We start from the raw sequence: 23,005 nt of genomic DNA, 5'->3' as shown, positions 1-23,005 counted from the left end.
TCGACGCCGTCGACGAACTCGGCGAACTTGTCCGGTAGCCGCTTGATGGCGAGTGGGTTGTCGTCGATGCGGAGGAGGAACTCGAAGCAGCGCTCCTTCTGCGAGGACGATGAGGGCGCAGGCGACGGCGAGCGTGGGGCCGTAGCTGCTCCACCACAACGGCCCCTACCCCGGCCACGGGGGTGCCCAGGGCCGCGGCCTCGACCGCCTCGCCGACCACCAGGACCGGCCATGGACTTCCTCGCGGGTTTGGCTGCGTCGCAGGAACACCTAGGCGGCGCTACGGTCGAGCTTTGTGGTGGCTAGGGTTTCTTTGGAGGAGTGGATGAGGAAGAAGAACGCGCGCCCCCTTTATATAGGCCGGCGGCATGCGGTGGCCGCGGGACGCGTGGCGTCGCCATTAACCTGGTTAGCGGAGGTGGGCGGCCGCTCGGCAGCCGAGGCATCGTCGCCATTAAAGTGGCGCAGTGTGCCGAAGCGATGCAGCGACGTAGCTTTGCAGTCGCTGGCGCGTTTGAGAAGACGCATCGATGCAGGGTCGCTGCCAGGCGGGCCAGCCGAAACGTCCGCCAGACACGAGCGGACGTTTCCGGACATCCGCAGAGACGCATCGCTGACACATATTTGGGCCAGGTTTGCGTCTCGGCGGACGATCCAGTCACTTTGCGTCGCCCCGCTGGAACAGGCCCCAGACGCATTTCCGGTCACGGCGGACGAAAATGATTGCTGAGCGTCCATTTGCATCGCGCCGCTGGAGATGCCCTTACACTAAGAGAAATTCCAACAGACTCGCTAAACTACGGCGAGACCGAAATAACCATTTTTTACGGGCGCGGTGACCCTCCAACAGACGCTGCAAATTAACCACATGGCAGCAAAAAAAATTGGGCACGTTGAATTAATCCCCTCGGCACACTGTAAATTTGTGGCCAGCAACACGGTCTGTCCCAGATTCCGCCACCACCGAAAGCTTCTTGCCGTCTATGGGAGGCGCTGGGTGTTGAATTCGGCACCCCCGTGCACACCGCGTAAGAGCAACTCTAACAGAGCTTGTAAACTCCGCTACAACCGAATTTTTCCAGTGGATTTACGAGTTCGGGAATGTATCGCAGATCAGTAATCAAAAAGATGGACTGGCTCGTAAAATAAGTTCAGGGGCCCGAACAAATCTCCGAACGACCCCTATTAAAAGGGTTCGCGGAGGGGAGTTCGGATCGCAAACCCTACTCCACTTCGCCGTTCCTCTCCCTCCGCCGCCGCCAAGCGCCATCTCCGGCGAGCAATCCAGCGAGCCCCAGGCAGCAATCCACCGGCCGACGGTGGGCGATGGCGTCCCGAGGCGGCTCCGCAGGCCGTGGCACCGGATTGGGCGGCGGCGACTGGCCGCCGCGTCCGCCCGTCTTCCGCACCGACGTGGAGCGGCGCAAATGGAACCGGTGGGAGGGCGCGCGCAAGCGCAGCGCCCGCCGGTGGACGAATTGGGGGCTCACGCCCCCAGGGAAGCTCACCAGGTACGGCAACGCCGGCGAGGGCTCCTCGTCCGGCTAGTCAAGCCGCGCACCGCGGCTCCCCGTCGCGGACAGCAGCGATGACGACGACGACCTCGTCCCCGCGCTGTCGCCCACCTTCTCCGCCGGGGACTAAGTCCACGGCAGCGACGAGGAGGACGCCGTCCTCGCGCAGACCAAGGCCATCCGCGCGGCGGAGGCTCGCCAGCGTTTCCGCCGGGAGGAGGCGGAAGCCGTCCGCCTCGTCCGTGAATACGAGGCGGCCCGTGTAATATCCCAGGTTTAGAGGCAATAAAATAAGAGAACACCAAAGTGTGCATTGCATTCATGCATAGAAAATCCGGGGAATTTTCGCGCTTCAAATAAAACTTACCACAAGAATGGCGAAGTTTCACTTGACTTGCTGGAACTGAAGTAGATCATCAAGTCAAGCGCTATAAACTTCACTGTGATCTTTGCTAAAACCTTATTTTGGGTAGAGATGATTTGATCTATGGATTAGATCAAATGGAATTAGTTTTACAACAAACAACACCTTAAGTAAGGGTCAACTATAAGATCTTATAAAGGATATCAACATGACATTCCTTACAATAACACATTCTTTAAGAATCAAACACTAACTTATTAACACTTCAAAGTTAGCAACTACTTTTGTGTGTAATTTAATTCACTTCTAAACTTATTAATAAATAAGGTAAATCACAGGGTCTAAAGTGCATAAAAGCCACACATTCTTATTTAAATCATAACTTATTAAGTATATGGAATATCATAAAACTAAATCCATTTACATTACGATTTATAGTTCAAACTATTTGAATCAAACTAACTATGAGCATTTTGGAACTCATATGATCATGCCTTGGTGAAATCAAACACCAACTATCCAAATTTGAGGAATAACCTTCAATTTTAACCTTTTCACCAATATTATAATATAAATCCAATCCAATATGATATAGTGACTCATCAACAATAATAAAACCATCCACAAGATACTTAGTAGCAAATGCCACTTGGCTATCCAAAAATAAATCATATGAGGGGATAAGGATCATGCCACATGGGATGAAAATATCTACATGACTTGCTTTCCAAGCTTTGCCACCTCATGCTCAAAGGATTGCTATGGATGAGGGCATGACACCCAAGCACCTTACTCATCAAACCAACACAAGAGTCACCACCTATGTGTCATGATACTAGAGCTTGCCCAAGCCTATAAATAGAGCCACACCCTTCATCCATTTGCTCATCAAGTACCATGATACATGGGAACAAACACATAGAGCCACTCCATGCATTAGCTAGGATCAAGATGAAGAAGCTAGGAGGTGGAGGCATACCACAAGATGCATGTTTATTCAGATTTCCTGAAGAACAAGCTACAGAAGATACCAAGGTAGAATTCCTAGGGAAACCATATATTTAGAGGATCATATCATCATATATTGAGTAGGACCTTAGGCTATTACAAGACATTTAGAAGTGAGAGAGGTTATAGATGCTAACCATATCCATGTCTATCCTAGAGAATATTGGAGTAGTATTAAATTCTACTTGTTCAAACCAACCTTTAATCTTGGAGGTGAGAGCCATGTCCCATTAGTAAAACATAACCAAAGCTTATGCCATATCCTAATTCTAGTTGTGTATCATATTGGTGATCACAACTTAAACCCTAAACTACATGTGAATTCCAACCCACGGATTACTTTGGATTATAATTATAACCCTGCCATGCCTCATGCCTATTTAATACTTCAATTAGTGAAGCATCACCAAAACCCTAAACCTTTCACATAGGAATCACTTCACATAAAATATTAAACCCTACCTTTCCATCCTAGTAGACCAAATGAAGTAGTGTTCTATAAATTAAACCATCATTAGCAAATGCATTGCTAATTATAAACATAGGATCCATCTTAATTAGTTCAAGCTAAAGTTTACTAAAAACAGATTAGTGATTATAGAACTTTCTTAACCATCTTCTTAAAACTTAAGAACTATCATTCACATAAAATCATGAACCAATTCCATTTCCTTTACCATTTGTTAAACCCTAGCCATAATTAAATTATATGTGAGTGATCACTATGGTTAAGCACTAGAAAAATAAAATGTGTTCACCATGCACATGTTCTAAATTTCAAATCATTTAAATAGATCTGGTTCCTAAATTAAAAAGGGAATTGAAATAAATAACTAAACCATTTATATTTTACTCAAGCCTCACAAGATATTAATTAAATCCTAAACTAAATATTTGTTTAAATAACAAGATTATACAGTGAGCATGGTTATCAAGTTATACTGATATTCAAATGTTTAAGAACCTACAAAACAAAACAGAATTCAAATTTGAATTCAAATAACAAATTCAAAACAGAAAATAAAAACAGAAAATAGAAAAGAGATAAAAAGAAAAGGGGGCTTACCTGGCCGTGCAGCCCAGCAGCTGAGCCCAGGACCAACCCACCACCACAGCCCAGGTGCAGCCCAGCCCGAACCAAATACCGTTTCGGCTGCTTTAAAAATCGTGCGAGGATATATCGTCGTCGTCTTCCTCTACGGCGTCGACAGCGCGCCTGCGCCAGTAGGCCACGACCACGACGGCGATAAGGACGCCCTGGACGTCGTCAGAAATCTCAGAACCGCGCCCAAATCCTCTCGCGTCCGAGCCTATCTAATTGCGTCCCGATTCGTGCTCATTTGCAGTAACAACGGCACCGCCACATCTCGGCCGTCGCCGGTGGTGAACTTCCTAATTTGACCTTGCCGAGCTCTATAAATAGGTCAAGAGCTTCTCCAGGAAACCCTAGTACCTCGCCGCCCATCCATTTCTTCCCAGAACCTCTATATCTCTCGATTTCTTCCTCGACTGCTTGCCGGCGTCGAGCACGAAGCCGACGATTGAGGCCACCCCGGAGCTTGCCGTGTGGTCCAGGAGAAGCGCCTGGACTCAAGGATCATCCTGATGGAGTCAATCGTCCAAGGGGAGCTCGGGATCAAGCGAATTTTGAAGTTCCCTTTCAAGCAACTGGTACGGTATCGGCGAGGTGGAGCTTGATACCGTGCACCATCTTCACCGGCGAGCAGCTCCACGCGTCGAGGGTGAGCTTGCGCATCTCAGTAGCCTCTATTTGTGTCATTTCATCCACCGTAGCTTGAGTTAGCCATTTGGCCGGAGTGCGCCGCCGCAGTACCTCGTTGCCGATGATGCTCCGGTGAGCTTTTCGGTAATCCATCACCACAGTAGTGCTCAGTAGGTCGAGGGGAATCGATTAGTGTAGGCCACGCATCCGGGGAGACCCTAAATCGATGGCGCCGCCCTCGTCTGGTCGCCGGCGTCAAGCCGTCGGCAAGGAGAGCATGTCCACTGCCTCGTCAGCATGTGTTGACTGGTCTTTGCCCACGTGGCAATGGACCCAGTCAACGGCCCCACTCGTCAGTCACAGTGGCTAGATGCGAATCGGTATCTGTAGTGTTTTCCAATTAATTTTAATTCCAGAAAATCACTGAAACTTTGCAAAATCATAGAAAAATCATTTCAACTCAGAAAAAATATGAATAATATATCAAAATTCTCACAAAAATAAACTCTATTCAAATAAAATATAAAACAAAAATGTGTGTCAAAATAAAAATTTACTTATTTTTAACCTTATTAATTATGCCATTCAATTATTTAAAATACAATTTGAATTCAATAATTAGTGAAGTTTCAAAATTAAATTTTAACTATTCAGTAACTAAGTAAAATGTTAAGATCAATTTTATTTATCATATTTACATTTACTTAATTATTAGTGGTAATTCATAAACCCTAATTTACAAATTACCATTTTCCATTTTCTTTAAATAGTAATAACTCAAGAAAATATTATAAGCCAATATTATTTTGGTAAATCAAAACTTATTTACTTAAACATCTTTAGTTAACAAGTTAATTATTTTAAACCCTAATAACAATTATTAAACCCTGATTCTAAATTAAACCTAAATAAGAATTACCCTAATTATTAAATCTTGTGGAGATTAATAAAATGTTAAACCATTATTAATTTGACTCAAAGTAATTAGTAACCACAACTCTATTACCAATTATCATTTTAGGAGTTGTGCCATAATTTAGAAACCCTAAGTTTAATTTAAGTAAGACATTGATCTCATTATTTCATGTGTTCATCCATAGAAGTTGCAAACCTAAAACCCTAAGGATTTAACCCATGTGATCATTACACTTTAGTAGTAACTCTAAAACCCTAGTTGCTTATCACATGTGATCATGTGAGATTTATCTATACCTATAGAACCCTAGTAAGAAACCAATGAATGCATGCTTATAATCCATCAACATAAAACCAATTCACATGTGATCATCATTTCATGTCTTTACTTTTAGTACAACATATATGATCCACTAATACCACCTAGGTATAAACCCTAACTTGTTAAGTGGATTAGTACCATTGATCACCACTTCTATATGTCATACCATTAAAATCAACCTCAACCATCAAACCCTAGTTAAACCATGATGATAAATCCTAATACCAACCTTGTGTAGCAAATCACATCACATGTTCCTATCCAACTAAACCTTACTTAGGAAATGATAAACCACTTAGCTTAGAAACAATTAGAGATTATTTAGTAAAGCAATTGTGAAACCATAGTAAACCCTAATAGCTAATTTATAGAACCATCTTAAATAACCATCCTTTGATATAATGCTTAGAAGAAACCATAGCAATAAACCTACCAATAATTGCTATATAGAAATCCATTCCAAGTTAAAAACCCAACTAGTTCCTATCCAAGAACTAAATGAATTCAATAGTAAACCCTAGAAAGCCATAACACCTATATATAATAGTTCATGTTCTTAATTAACCTGTTCTTCAACAGTTATTCTTTTGAAGTACAAATACCAATCAAACCTTAGAAACCCTAATCCTTCTTTGAAATACTCAATATTTCTTAAACAACATGTTCTTCAAAAGTTATTCTTTTGAAGTATAATATCAGTAATCATCAACCATGTCCTGTAGAACTTAAAATTGACAACTGTTCTTCACATATTATTCCACTACTATTCTTTATGTGTATGATTGTTATGATGTCTTATATCACTTGATTTTGATGCTAATATAACCAAACCCTAATAAGAACCTTGTTTGAGAACCATTCTAAAAGTGCAACCAACCTAAAGAAATATTTACAACTCATACATCCTAAATCATTGAGGTTAGGTTACGCTCGGGACGATTGCATCTCATACTATGCATTATAGCATCTTTGCCAGTTCTTTAAACATTGTCCTTACGGACGATGATGGTATTTCAGCATTTGGAGATCTCACGTATCGAAGCTTTTGCCTGCATAATCTTGCAGTCAAGAAAGGCAAGTTCATCGCTTGCTCATGTCATTTGATTATTTGTATCAAACTATATGCAAAGTACTATACTTATCACTCATGCATTGAAAAACAAAGTATTATTTTACAATTATGAATATGACTATGTGGTGGGCAATGGAACCATGGTATGTGTTGATATGGTGGAGGTTCCATTGCAATGGGTTATATCACCCTAGGATTAATTACCAATGCCGTCCAGTGATTCTAGCGCCGTACATATCGCGTTATCCATAAGATCTATAATGGCTGGGGAAGTCAGCTGTATCTTTTCCCTTCTGCACGCCAACGGATCGGAGAGCCGGTGGGGTGCTGGAGGCACTGCCGCAATAGGTTGGGATAGCCTTTTAAATCCCCATCCATTAGTGATGATAAGCTCTTCGATCTATGAGGGATTGTCCGGAGTACACCATGAGTAAAGCCGTATTATCGGGGGAAGTCTACTGGAGGTGTACGGTTGGACAAAAGGGTGGGTTTGCAGGGTCGCGGAGAAGGCAGTGATTGGCTTGGATCTTATACTGGGCCTCACACCAAAGGAAGTGTGGACGGGGACATACTCTCGGCCGGCAACATGGTTAAGATCTCTTGTGGGGTAAAGTAACGCACCTCTGCAGAGGGTATCAAGAATTGTGACTGTCACTCCCCGTTCCGGAAGGGAATCGCTGAACGCGAGCAGAAAGGAACTCCACGAAGTTCTAGTCAACCTGTGAAGACTGACGGGCATAGTTTTCAGAATAAAATAAACCTTTTGAAGAAATGATTACAAAAACTTGCATTGGCCTATGACTTTTTGGTCTATGGCTGTAGCTAGTGCATGATACACATATTTCCTAATATGAACTTGCTGAGTACGCTCGTACTCATTCTATCTCGTTTGAACCCCCTTCTTAGAGCAATGCACCGAAGGAGAAACTACCGTGGAACTCGAAGACAAAGGAGTTAACTGCAACAAGATGAAGAAGCCAATCAACGAAGTCAATGGAGTCAACACGCATCAGTTAGAGTGGAAACTTAGACTATTAATAGAAGGGAACATTTCCCTAATCCTAGCACCTAAGTAGCTAGAATTCTATAGCAAGCCAAGTAGCTCTTAAGCTAGAGTTAGCAATCAGATATACTACGAGTCGTTCTTCTGGAGCTTTATTTGAAGTTTTACCTCACTGTAAAGTAGGAGGTTGTGTTGATCTTATGTAAACAGGTGGTGTATCCTTCTATAGACATACCTTGGACTCGCATATGTTTCTGTTGTACCACTCTGAGGGATGTAATATGGGTGGAACGGTGTTTCACTTGTGTTATGTCAACGACTTGTGTACTACACCATGCAGTGGTACGCTGGGTCACCGCAGCTGGTATCAGAGCAAATGCTTTGACCCTAGGATTAAAACCCTTTAAAGGAGACCTATAGGTTTGGTAGTGTCTATAGGAAGTGGTATTAGCTAAACCAACTATGTTAAACCAATTATTCTTTTGACTTGAGATGGGTATTCACTTGAGAATAATCCTGACACACTTGAGTCAATTTTTCTTATCTATCTTTCTTTAGTAAAGTGAATTAGTTAGTTATCTTGCTTCATTCCAAACAAATAGAACACCATTGGAGCTTAAGATAAAGGGTGGTAGAAGACCACAGTTGGTATACAACACATGGTAGTCCAAAGAGAGGATACAACCATAAGGAAGATATCCTATTGGAAGATGTATACCAATACAAGTATGGTTAAGTAAGAGTCATTTAAAATGTCAAATGACTGATGTTAAGTAAGGGAGATAAGTTATATGAGGTAGTATATGTCTATGATGAGTCAATCATAGGAGGTAAGGAAGAGTGATAGGAGTATTTAAGTCTACTTTTCATGGTAAAGTTGGTAATCATATATGATTCACTTGAGAATCATGGTATGGTGGAGTAGAACATCATAAGTACGATAACAAAAGGATGATAAGGAGTAGGATTTAGGGAATAGTTCGAAAGCTTAGGCCTTAAAATCCTGGAAACTGTGTCGAGAATGTTAGATCCATAGTCCTTAATTTGAAGAAGGCTTATTTAGAGCATATCACATAGAGAAATCCTAGAGTTATAGGTGGTATATTCCAAACAATCATGTGTTTAGAGTAGACATGTTAGAACTAATTATATTTTAGGAAGTAGTCTTCAATAGCACATATATATGGTATACTATTTTGTTAGTACTTCCAAAGAAAACTAGGTTAACTTCAACTATCCCAGGCCATTTTGTTTCAAGTTGTCTCATTGCAAATGTGCAATTAAGATAAATGTTGAGACAAATAGTAGAAATTCACGTATTCGTGCTAAGTATCACACCCTAAACCTATCTTATGTGGTGTATATACTACACATCTGAGCCTGATGTTTAGGGATGTCTTACCCAACTTTTATATTCAGGCATAGAAGGATGTGTATTATAAACACAAAGCTGGATTTTCTTGGATTTTATTGGATTTTCAATGATTGACTAGATCCATACATGAAGTTTGACTTTGATATGCAAATGCATGTTGCAATATCAAGCTCTTACTTGATGTTATAGGTCTAGAGGGTAAAGGTATTCGTGTGAGGAAGTGACGAATTCTGAAGATTTTGAAGATAATATGAAGGTTCACTTGATGAAGGAAGTAAAATTGTGGGACGTAACCACAACAATCTGAAGGAAGGACCAATTAAAACTCATTTTTATCCTTAAACAAGGAGTACTTCAACATGGAAGTATCATGGAAGTGAGAAAAATAGTGAATATGGGCAGTAGAAGTGGAACCATATTCAATATGGAAGAAGGAAATGCAAGTGAAGTCACTTACAATACTATTTTCATAGTGTCAACAAGTGGTCATCTTGCAAAACAAACCCTGAAGAAGGAAAATAGACAAGTGAAGTCGTAGCTGGTATAATAAGACCGCAGCTGATATAGGATAACCATGAAGAGAAAGAATGTGAAGTGAGGTATTTCTTATCTAAAACTATGTAAGTAGCCACAGCTGGTAGGTAGATATTGCCTAAAACCATAACATAGTCACAACTGGTATCCAATAAGCCACACCTGGTGCTAGATAGTCTGCAGCTGGTACCAGATAGCCCACAGCTGATATCAAGTAAGCCATATCTCGTGTTAGATAATCTGCAGCTAGTATTTCACAGCTGGTATTCCATAGCTGGTAAATATTTAGTCGGAGGATTCATAATGGATACCCACAACTGTGTGGATACACCGCAAAGAATTCTTCGTGAGACGTTAGAAAGGTACAAAATATAAACCAGACTTAAACCAACTACCTAACCTTGGAGTTTAATGATTAGAAGAAGGGAAGTTAGAAGATCATTAGTAAACTCCAAGGGGGAGAGGAAGGCTGAAGGAGAAGTATTATGATATGATTTGGAGTATGAAAGACGAAGAAAAAGGTCTGAACTGAGAGGAAATCCGATCTTATTTTCATAAGGTTGTTGAGAAGTATCCATATAATAGTACTCTCAGGAGGTTGTCAGACCAAAAGCCGAGGTTTATATCTCTAAGAAGTAAGGGTTAGGCCTTAACTTGAGTGGGTAATTCATAATTACTCAGAAGTAAGAAGAGCTCAAGTAAGTCTAAGATAATGAAGTTGGATGAAGAAGATATCGGAGAACAATCAAGGCCAAAGAAAACAAAAGACCGAAGGGTTTGACCATACCCAAGACATAAGCCTCTTAGAAAGATTCCTTTCATGGAACCTAAAGAAACCAAAGGGAAGATAACTAGTAGAAACTAGAAGCCATGATTGGATGGACTAAATGAGTCTAATCCATTCGTAGGACTAAACAACCAGGACATGCCTATTGTAAATACCTTACTAAGTACCATTACTTTCGTTATGGTAGTAAGGGAAAACAATACCCTACCTTAAATAGATCTTTTAGAATTAAGGTTTGGACATCGCAGCTGGTACACCATAGTGCCATATTACACCGCAATTTGGATTACCACAATTTGGTAGAACCAAGATTTGAGTACCCAAATAGGAAGATGTCACCACAACCATTAGTAAAGTCCCTTAACACCATAAGATGTCCTAATCCAGGAATCTTTGGAAAGTAAGCCGATAAGCTTAGAGTGTTGGAAGAAATCATAGAATAGAAGGCAGTAACAGTGCCAGACATCAGAAGACTCCAGGAAGGATCTGGACAAGGGATATATTCCACTATATCTAGTGTGATCACCATGGAGTTGAAGGATGGTGATCTGTTCAAGACATTTCAACCTTCCGAAACATGAGAGCGTTCGAACTTCGGGACGAAGTTCAGTTTAAGGGGGAGAGGCTGTAATATCCCAGGTTTAGAGGCAATAAAATAAGAGAACACCAAAGTGTGCATTGCATTCATGCATAGAAAATCCGGGGAATTTTCGCGCTTCAAATAAAACTTACCACAGTAACTGAAGTTTCACTTGACTTGCTGGAACTGAAGTAGATCATCAAGTCAAGCGCTATAAACTTCTTGTGATCTTTGCTAAAACCTTATTTTGTAGAGATGATTTGATCTATGGATTAGATCAAATGGAATTAGTTTTACAACAAACAACACCTTAAGTAAGGGTCAACTATAAGATCTTATAAAGGATATCAACATGACATTCCTTACAATAACACATTCTTTAAGAATCAAACACTAACTTATTAACACTTCAAAGTTAGCAACTACTTTTGTGTGTAATTTAATTCACTTCTAAACTTATTAATAAATAAGGTAAATCACAGGGTCTAAAGTGCATAAAAGCCACACATTCTTATTTAAATCATAACTTATTAAGTATATGGAATATCATAAAACTAAATCCATTTACATTACGATTTATAGTTCAAACTATTTGAATCAAACTAACTATGAGCATTTTGGAACTCATATGATCATGCCTTGGTGAAATCAAACACCAACTATCCAAATTTGAGGAATAACCTTCAATTTTAACCTTTTCACCAATATTATAATATAAATCCAATCCAATATGATATAGTGACTCATCAACAATAATAAAACCATCCACAAGATACTTAGTAGCAAATGCCACTTGGCTATCCAAAAATAAATCATATGAGGGGATAAGGATCATGCCACATGGGATGAAAATATCTACATGACTTGCTTTCCAAGCTTTGCCACCTCATGCTCAAAGGATTGCTATGGATGAGGGCATGACACCCAAGCACCTTACTCATCAAACCAACACAAGAGTCACCACCTATGTGTCATGATACTAGAGCTTGCCCAAGCCTATAAATAGAGCCACACCCTTCATCCATTTGCTCATCAAGTACCATGATACATGGGAACAAACACATAGAGCCACTCCATGCATTAGCTAGGATCAAGATGAAGAAGCTAGGAGGTGGAGGCATACCACAAGATGCATGTTTATTCAGATTTCCTGAAGAACAAGCTACAGAAGATACCAAGGTAGAATTCCTAGGGAAACCATATATTTAGAGGATCATATCATCATATATTGAGTAGGACCTTAGGCTATTACAAGACATTTAGAAGTGAGAGAGGTTATAGATGCTAACCATATCCATGTCTATCCTAGAGAATATTGGAGTAGTATTAAATTCTACTTGTTCAAACCAACCTTTAATCTTGGAGGTGAGAGCCATGTCCCATTAGTAAAACATAACCAAAGCTTATGCCATATCCTAATTCTAGTTGTGTATCATATTGGTGATCACAACTTAAACCCTAAACTACATGTGAATTCCAACCCACGAATTACTTTGGATTATAATTATAACCCTGCCATGCCTCATGCCTATTTAATACTTCAATTAGTGAAGGATCACCAAAACCCTAAACCTTTCACATAGGAATCACTTCACATAAAATATTAAACCCTACCTTTCCATCCTAGTAGACCAAATGAAGTAGTGTTCTATAAATTAAACCATCATTAGCAAATGCATTGCTAATTATAAACATAGGATCCATCTTAATTAGTTCAAGCTAAAGTTTACTAAAAACAGATTAGTGATTATAGAACTTTCTTAACCATCTTCTTAAAACTTAAGAACTATCATTCACATAAAATCATGAACCAATTCCATTTCCTTTACCATTTGTTAAACCCTAGCCATAATTAAATTATATGTGAGTGATCACTATGGTTAAGCACTAGAAAAATAAAATGTGTTCACCATGCACATGTTCTAAATTTCAAATCATTTAAATAGATCTGGTTCCTAAATTAAAAAGGGAATTGAAATAAATAACTAAACCATTTATATTTTACTCAAGCCTCACAAGATATTAATTAAATCCTAAACTAAATATTTGTTTAAATAACAAGATTATACAGTGAGCATGGTTATCAAGTTATACTGATATTCAAATGTTTAAGAACCTACAAAACAAAACAGAATTCAAATTTGAATTCAAATAACAAATTCAAAACAGAAAATAAAAACAGAAAATAGAAAAGAGATAAAAAGAAAAGGGGGCTTACCTGGCCGTGCAGCCCAGCAGCTGAGCCCAGGACCAACCCACCACCACAGCCCAGGTGCAGCCCAGCCCGAACCAAATACCGTTTCGGCTGCTTTAAAAATCGTGCGAGGATATATCGTCGTCGTCTTCCTCTACGGCGTCGACAGCGCGCCTGCGCCAGTAGGCCACGACCACGACGGCGATAAGGACGCCCTGGACGTCGTCCGAAATCTCAGAACCGCGCCCAAATCCTCTCGCGTCCGAGCCTATCTAATTGCGTCCCGATTCGTGCTCATTTGCAGTAACAACGGCACCGCCACATCTCGGTCGTCGCCGGTGGTGAACTTCCTAATTTGACCTTGCCGAGCTATATAAATAGGTCAAGAGCTTCTCCAGGAAACCCTAGTACCTCGCCGCCCATCCATTTCTTCCCAGAACCTCTATATCTCTCGATTTCTTCCTCGACTGCTTGCCGGCGTCGAGCACGAAGCCGACGATTGAGGCCACCCCGGAGCTTGCCGTGTGGTCCAGGAGAAGCGCCTGGACTCAAGGATCATCCTGATGGAGTCAATCGTCCAAGGGGAGCTCGGGATCAAGCGAATTTTGAAGTTCCCTTTCAAGCAACTGGTACGGTATCGGCGAGGTGGAGCTTGATACCGTGCACCATCTTCACCGGCGAGCAGCTCCACGCGTCGAGGGTGAGCTTGCGCATCTCAGTAGCCTCTATTTGTGTCATTTCATCCACCGTAGCTTGAGTTAGCCATTTGGCCGGAGTGCGCCGCCGCAGTACCTCGTTGCCGATGATGCTCCGGTGAGCTTTTCGGTAATCCATCACCACAGTAGTGCTCAGTAGGTCGAGGGGAATCGATTAGTGTAGGCCACGCATCCGCGCAGACCCTAAATCGAGGGCGCCGCCCTCGTCGCGTCGCCGGCGTCACGCCGTCGGCAAGGAGAGCATGGCCCCGGCCTCGTCAGCATGTGATGACGGGTCTTTGCCCACGTGGCAATGGACCCGATCAACGGCCCCACTAAATCGATCCACGGTGGCTAGATGCGAATCGGTATCTGTAGTGTTTTCCAATTAATTTTAATTCCAGAAAATCACTGAAACTTTGCAAAATCATAGAAAAATCATTTCAACTCAGAAAAAATATGAATAATATATCAAAATTCTCACAAAAATAAACTCTAATCAAATAAAATATAAAACAAAAATGTGTGTCAAAATAAAAATTTACTTATTTTTAACCTTATTAATTATGCCATTCAATTATTTAAAATACAATTTGAATTCAATAATTAGTGAAGTTTCAAAATTAAATTTTAACTATTCAGTAACTAAGTAAAATGTTAAGATCAATTTTATTTATCATATTTACATTTACTTAATTATTAGTGGTAATTCATAAACCCTAATTTACAAATTACCATTTTCCATTTTCTTTAAATAGTAATAACTCAAGAAAATATTATAAGCCAATATTATTTTGGTAAATCAAAACTTATTTACTTAAACATCTTTAGTTAACAAGTTAATTATTTTAAACCCTAATAACAATTATTAAACCCTGATTCTAAATTAAACCTAAATAAGAATTACCCTAATTATTAAATCTTGTGGAGATTAATAAAATGTTAAACCATTATTAATTTGACTCAAAGTAATTAGTAACCACAACTCTATTACCAATTATCATTTTAGGAGTTGTGCCATAATTTAGAAACCCTAAGTTTAATTTAAGTAAGACATTGATCTCATTATTTCATGTGTTCATCCATAGAAGTTGCAAACCTAAAACCCTAAGGATTTAACCCATGTGATCATTACACTTTAGTAGTAACTCTAAAACCCTAGTTGCTTATCACATGTGATCATGTGAGATTTATCTATACCTATAGAACCCTAGTAAGAAACCAATGAATGCATGCTTATAATCCATCAACATAAAACCAATTCACATGTGATCATCATTTCATGTCTTTACTTTTAGTACAACATATATGATCCACTAATACCACCTAGGTATAAACCCTAACTTGTTAAGTGGATTAGTACCATTGATCACCACTTCTATATGTCATACCATTAAAATCAACCTCAACCATCAAACCCTAGTTAAACCATGATGATAAATCCTAATACCAACCTTGTGTAGCAAATCACATCACATGTTCCTATCCAACTAAACCTTACTTAGGAAATGATAAACCACTTAGCTTAGAAACAATTAGAGATTATTTAGTAAAGCAATTGTGAAACCATAGTAAACCCTAATAGCTAATTTATAGAACCATCTTAAATAACCATCCTTTGATATAATGCTTAGAAGAAACCATAGCAATAAACCTACCAATAATTGCTATATAGAAATCCATTCCAAGTTAAAAACCCAACTAGTTCCTATCCAAGAACTAAATGAATTCAATAGTAAACCCTAGAAAGCCATAACACCTATATATAATAGTTCATGTTCTTAATTAACCTGTTCTTCAACAGTTATTCTTTTGAAGTACAAATACCAATCAAACCTTAGAAACCCTAATCCTTCTTTGAAATACTCAATATTTCTTAAACAACATGTTCTTCAAAAGTTATTCTTTTGAAGTATAATATCAGTAATCATCAACCATGTCCTGTAGAACTTAAAATTGACAACTGTTCTTCACATATTATTCCACTACTATTCTTTATGTGTATGATTGTTATGATGTCTTATATCACTTGATTTTGATGCTAATATAACCAAACCCTAATAAGAACCTTGTTTGAGAACCATTCTAAAAGTGCAACCAACCTAAAGAAATATTTACAACTCATACATCCTAAATCATTGAGGTTAGGTTACGCTCGGGACGATTGCATCTCATACTATGCATTATAGCATCTTTGCCAGTTCTTTAAACATTGTCCTTACCGGACGATGATGGTATTTCAGCATTTGGAGATCTCACGTATCGAAGCTTTTGCCTGCATAATCTTGCAGTCAAGAAAGGCAAGTTCATCGCTTGCTCATGTCATTTGATTATTTGTATCAAACTATATGCAAAGTACTATACTTATCACTCATGCATTGAAAAACAAAGTATTATTTTACAATTATGAATATGACTATGTGGTGGGCAATGGAACCATGGTATGTGTTGATATGGTGGAGGTTCCATTGCAATGGGTTATATCACCCTAGGATTAATTACCAATGCCGTCCAGTGATTCTAGCGCCGTACATATCGCGTTATCCATAAGATCTATAATGGCTCTGGGGAAGTCAGCTGTATCTTTTCCCTTCTGCACGCCAACGGATCGGAGAGCCGGTGGGGTGCTGGAGGCACTGCCGCAATAGGTTGGGATAGCCTTTTAAATCCCCATCCATTAGTGATGATAAGCTCTTCGATCTATGAGGGATTGTCCGGAGTACACCATGAGTAAAGCCGTATTATCGGGGGAAGTCTACTGGAGGTGTACGGTTGGACAAAAGGGTGGGTTTGCAGGGTCGCGGAGAAGGCAGTGATTGGCTTGGATCTTATACTGGGCCTCACACCAAAGGAAGTGTGGACGGGGACATACTCTCGGCCGGCAACATGGTTAAGATCTCTTGTGGGGTAAAGTAACGCACCTCTGCAGAGGGTATCAAGAATTGTGACTGTCACTCCCTGTTCCGGGAAGGGAACTGCGAACGCGGCAGGAAAGGAACTCCACGAAGTTCTAGTCAACCTGTGAAGACTGACGGGCATAGTTTTCAGAATAAAATAAACCTTTTGAAGAAATGATTACAAAAACTTGCATTGGCCTATGACTTTCTGGTCTATGGCTGTAGCTAGTGCATGATACACATATTTCCTAATATGAACTTGCTGAGTACGCTCGTACTCATTCTATCTCGTTTGAACCCCCTTCTTAGAGCAATGCACCGAAGGAGAAACTACCGTGAAACTCGAAGACAAAGGAGTTAACTGCAACAAGATGAAGAAGCCAATCAACGAAGTCAATGGAGTCAACTTCTGCATCAGTTAGAGTGGAAACTTAGACTATTAATAGAAGGGAACATTTCCCTAATCCTAGCACCTAAGTAGCTAGAATTCTATAGCAAGCCAAGTAGCTCTTAAGCTAGAGTTAGCAATCAGATATACTACGAGTCGTTCTTCTGGAGCTTTATTTGAAGTTTTACCTCACTGTAAAGTAGGAGGTTGTGTTGATCTTATGTAAACAGGTTGTGTATCCTTCTATAGACATACCTTGGACTCGCATATGTTTCTGTTGTACCACTCAGAGGGATGTAATATGGGTGGAACGGTGTTTCACTTGTGTTATGTCAACGACTTGTGTACTACACCATGCAGTGGTACGCTGGGTCACCGCAGCCCGCCGAGAGGCCCGCGTCCACCGCGTCAAGCTCAAAATAGTCGAGCTTGACGCCGACGACGCGTGAAGCTCATCCTCGACAGCGTCGGCACCATCTGCCGCCGACACGCTGGGTCACCACCGGCACCGCCGCGCGCGTAGGCCACTTTATAGGCCGCATTTTGCTTAGCTTAAGTAGGGCTCGCTGGTGTAACTGTACTATAGGTTTAATTTTACGAACAATGTATGTTTTGATGCTCAATCGGAGCATCAATTTGATGTCGAACTATGATCATCGCCGAATTTACCCACGCCCTTTGAAATTCCGCTTTTCAGTTCCATTTCTACGGTTTCTTTTTTTGACGTAACATTTTTACGGTTTCTAATCTGCGCCACTGTCAAATTCGAACGAACTATCGTTTTCGGAAGACTGAAAACCACTTTTTCGGTTTGCACTTTTTCGGGCTCTGTTAGAGATGCTCTAAGACGTACGCACGGCACACGGTGAACTAGGACCGATCGAGGCAGTGCTGCTGCTGGAGACGCGCAACATATGACGACCGGAATCGGCCGGAATGGGCGATTTACACAAAAATGATCCTTTTAAGGAAGAATTGCACAAAATGATCCTCCAGGTAAACTATTTCACACTTCTAACATTTTTGTGTGACTCCCTTCATAAGGACGTCACACCTTTCTGTTACTTGGTGGCTCGAGCCTGCCTGCCGATAATATATGGCGCCGCTCCACGAGGGCCACATAGACAGGTGTGGTGCTCTTCACAATTGCCCGGAAAATTATTTTATGTGCTTTTCCTACAAATGGTTATTTTTGTGTAAATCACCGCCGGAATGCATGAGCGGTGCGCCCACACCTGCTTGGAGCTATTAGCTGCGGCCGTTTGGATTGGAGCCATACATGCATATGCACGGGTGGCGAACAACGCCGTGCGTATCGCCGCTGTGTGAAGTGAACCCATGGCCGTGAGGGGTTTTCCGTGTCCTTTTGTGCTCACATGCCTACGTCGCAAACGAAACAACCAATGTTATAGCAGAGAGCATCTTCAGCCGTTGGAGCTACCCAGACTGAAATCCGGCACTATTTAATGTCGGTTGGATGTAAAATTCGGTTAAAGCACGCTCATTTTTTCAGCTGCAAGCCAAGAGAGACCGAATATATTTGAAACCAAACATAAATAGACGAAAAATGATCAAACTTAGGCGACAATTAGAGATATTTAATATATAGACGAGTTCTTACATATAAAGACCGAATTCGTAATATATTTGAATTCGCCCAGAGGAAAACATAAACTCAACTTAAAACACGGTGTTCTACATGCCGAAATGGTGGTAGAACGCTGTGTAGTCACCGTCATTGTCATCGTCGTTGGAGTCGCCGCCGTCCTGCGGTGGCGGCGCTTGTTGGCTGCCCTGGCCGGGAGCCCAACGGCTGGACCCCTGCCTAGGGTCGCCGAGGCGTGGGGGCGGCGGCGTCGGCTTGTACCACTCATCCTCGCCGGAGTCCCCCGGCTTGATGAGCGGCGCGGCGCCTCGCGGCGGCCAGGTCCAATAGCCGTCGCCGCTGCTCCGCCTCCTCCCTCTCCCAGTCCTTCCTAGATAAGGCGAGCGCCGCGTCCATCGGCAGGGCGTTGTCGGCGGGGGCGAGGTCTTGGAGGGACCTCGCGATCGCCTCGCGGACCACCGCTTCCTCCGCCCGCGCGGCCTCCTCGACGGCGAGGTCAGACGCAGCTGCCGCCGTTGCGTCCTCCTTCTTCGGCTTCCTCTTGCGGCCGCGCGCCGGTGACTATGAGGCGCGCGCCCCCTCGCGGATGACGAGGGCGCCGCTGCTGCGCCCTCTGGTTAGCGGTGGCGACGCCAGCTCCTTCTTCACCGTCGTCCTCGGTGTCACTGCTGGAGGAGCCAATCCGCAGTTGCGCATCGTTGACGTTGACGCCAAGCCCGATGAGGACGACGACGCTATGCGCCGAGGTATCTAGGAGCTTCCGTGTCGGCGTGACACGGAAGGCACCGCCATCGGTGGCGGCATCCTAGGACGGGGTAGTTGCCGCCCTCGATCTGCGCGAGCACATTCTCGAGGGCGCGGCCCGGCGCGGTCCACCAGCGTTGGCCGCCGGCGTCGTTGCGCGTGGGAGGAGGGGGGACCATTGTATGCCGCGAGCTCTCGTTTGTACCTACGCCGGAATAACTCGTTCCACGCGACGTAGTTGTCGGGGAAGAAGCGCGGCTCGGCACGCTGCTCGTCGCTGAGGGTGACGAGCACAGCGTCAATCTTGGCGTCGACGGCGTCGCCTCCCACTGGCGGTGGCGGGATCGAGACGCCCCTACGGTCAGGCGCCATCCTCCTGGCGCTTGTAAGTCCGGTGGCGCCGGGGTAGCCCGCCATGTGGAGAAGCCTTCCCTCCCATTGGTGTAGAGAACGCCGGTCGAAGCCGTTGTTCGCCACGCCATCGCCGTAGCCCGCCATTGGTCGCTCGAGGAGGATTGGGGAGAGAAGACAGGGCTGGGGAGAGAAGGGAGACGGCGGTGGTGAATGCGGCCAGACGCGGTAGTTCCGTGATAAATAGAGGGAGCCGCGCGTGAATTCGAGGCGACGGCATTAACTCGCCGCGTGGAAGCTACGCGTTCGGCGAAGACTGGCCAGCGGCAGGCTTTTACAGCGCGCGGAAGACGATGCGATGAGGACAACGATCAGCCTTTCTCGCCGAAAGTCGGGGCCACCAGGCGCGCGGGAACTTTCCTCGATGTTTCCCACGTTTTTGTTTCCTCGGGACTCCCCGAGCGCACCCGGGGGTCGGGGATAACATGTGCTCACTGGATGGATGAAAGCCTAAATCCAAGCGAAAGCGAGGATCCGGGGACGCGATTGGGCCATTTTTGTCGTCCGGATGAAAAAAAAACATACCGGGGACCTCGTCGGGGAGACGTCTGGAGATGCTCTAACTCTCCTAGGAAGAAACTGGAGGATCCGTCTATTTTGGATACAAATTATATTCGTTCTGTTTCATTACCTATTTGTGCCGCCCTTGTCCTTTTTTATATTGCAAAAAATTTAACTATTTTCTCATTCACCATAAATCGTAGATCTTGGATCATCTTTACCTTCTTCTTCTCAAACCAAGCCCTTCTTTTTGGGGCCATGACGGTAATATTCGGTTGGCATGATCATGTTCCCCTCTTGAGCTCAAATTTTGTCCGCGTGGCCTCAACTTCCTTGGACCATGCCAACGCATTGGACTCGACCTCCTCGACTCTTACCGTGCATTGGCCTCATCCGTGTCACGCTTCATTTTTTGTACGTTAATGTAGTTCATCGCTTGCTCCTCCTTCTCCTGGCATTTTCTCTCTTCCCGATTCTCATTTGACACATCCTTGCTAGGGGCCTCATCAAGATCAATGACCGTTCAATCCTCGACATGCTTTCTTACAAGTAGTGACTTTTTGTAGGTCGCATAGCTCTCTTGATACCCGGGACATATTTTGAGGTCCTTCAAACAATGCGTCAAGGTAAAAAGTTCACCTTCACTTTGGGCTAGAACTGGATCCACACCGTCAAAATAGGAGATCAGCCACACAAAATGGACCGTGACAGTGAGACTTCCTAGTCTTTATCCGCGCGGACACGAACAAACGCGTCACGGCCAAATGGGTGACAGTGTTGGAGGTGCCCCAGTACTTGAAACAATAACTTCGTTATCTAGGTCATTTGGAACCAGTGTTTACAGTTGAAGACAGCAATAGTAACGAACAAAGATAAGTCGTCGGTCGTCTTCCCAGAGCTGTCCACTCCAGCAGCTAGTTGCCACCTGTTTGTTGGCTCCATTCGCATACTACCTTGACAAGTTGTCATGTACGAGTCCTGATAGCGGCAACTATAATTGACAGTTGACAACGCCCCTTGTGTTATTTCCCCTCCGGAAAGGAATCACCTGATCTGGCGGGCCGATCACCTCTACCTCACGGGTGTCATTCCTCACTCGTCCAAATGCGCCCTATACATCTTATCCGGGATCCGGCTATCCTTGGCCAAACACGAGAGCACGTACAGTTCTACATGTACACAGCTGCGATACACTATAGAAGCTCTAGGCAGGACCACGATTTTACAAAGCCACACGGCCCTACGTACATGTTAGGCTAATCATGTCCCTACTTTTTTTCCACCACGATGGGGCATCTCGCTGCTTCTCCAATTAGGCAATTAGCAAGTGTTGCGTCTCAATCATCTCTCTGTCTGGTATGCATGCGACGTACACTTGTACAGGATGAGGAGAAGCAGCGTTCTCGAGCAATAGCCCCTCCGGCCTTAAATATTTGTCACAGATTTAGTTAAAATATGGGCTAAAATATGTTTCGAATCGTTGAACTATTTTTTTTTGAACAGAGAGGTGGTAATTCATTAACGTGACACGTGACGGGTACAATATGCATACATGCCCTTCACAGTACTTGCCCTAATGAACCTAGAATTCGAAGATAAGGCCTGTAACTTTACAAAACACACCCCAGAACAGAATATGAAAAAGCAATCAGATCCTGGAGTAGCACCGTCGACGATCGCCGGCATCCTCGAAGCGTCGCCGCCAAGGAATGGAGAGAAGGTCCCCGAGCTTATCTGTCCGGCGATAACCCACCCCTGCTGACAACCTCCTCGCCGCCGGGAACAAATCACTTGGCTACGGGGAGGCGTCGAGCTCCAACAGGGGAAGGAAGATGCCTCCGTCTTGGAGGCAGAGAAGCAGCCGTCGCGTCGGCTGCAGATAACAGCGGCCATGGCGGTAGCTGTGTGATTGCGCTCATCAAGAAACCACCGTAGATAAAGCTGGCATCGCCTAATCCAGATCTCCGCTTTGCCCCTTCTTCTCCCCTCGCCACCATGGTCGGACAGAGAAAGAGACCGGGCTGTGAAGCCCTTGAGCAGATGGCACCAGCACACCCTATTCGTCTCGCTCTTCACAGGAGGCAGTAAGGCAGTTCCCCCCCCCCCCCCTCGCCACTATGGCCGTTCGGGGACGAAACCTTGCTACAATCTTCACCGTCGTGCTCCTCCCCCTGCCTCCACGGCCATCCAGAAGGAGCAAGACAACCATCGAACACCTGCAAAGAAGGAAACCACTACCAGGCCCTTTATTGAAGGAGATGCTGGAGAAAAAAGGCCACCGCAGCTGCTCCCGCCGTTGGAGCTCACCGCCGTCGACCCACCACCAGAAGCTCCAGATCTTGGCCAGAGATCCAGAAGCCCTGCTCCTAAAC

This window comes from Lolium perenne, chromosome 4, assembly GCF_019359855.2.
Source record: "Lolium perenne isolate Kyuss_39 chromosome 4, Kyuss_2.0, whole genome shotgun sequence".
In the NCBI taxonomy this organism is placed as follows: Eukaryota; Viridiplantae; Streptophyta; class Magnoliopsida; order Poales; family Poaceae; genus Lolium; species Lolium perenne.
Note: the sequence above shows the minus strand (reverse complement) of the source record.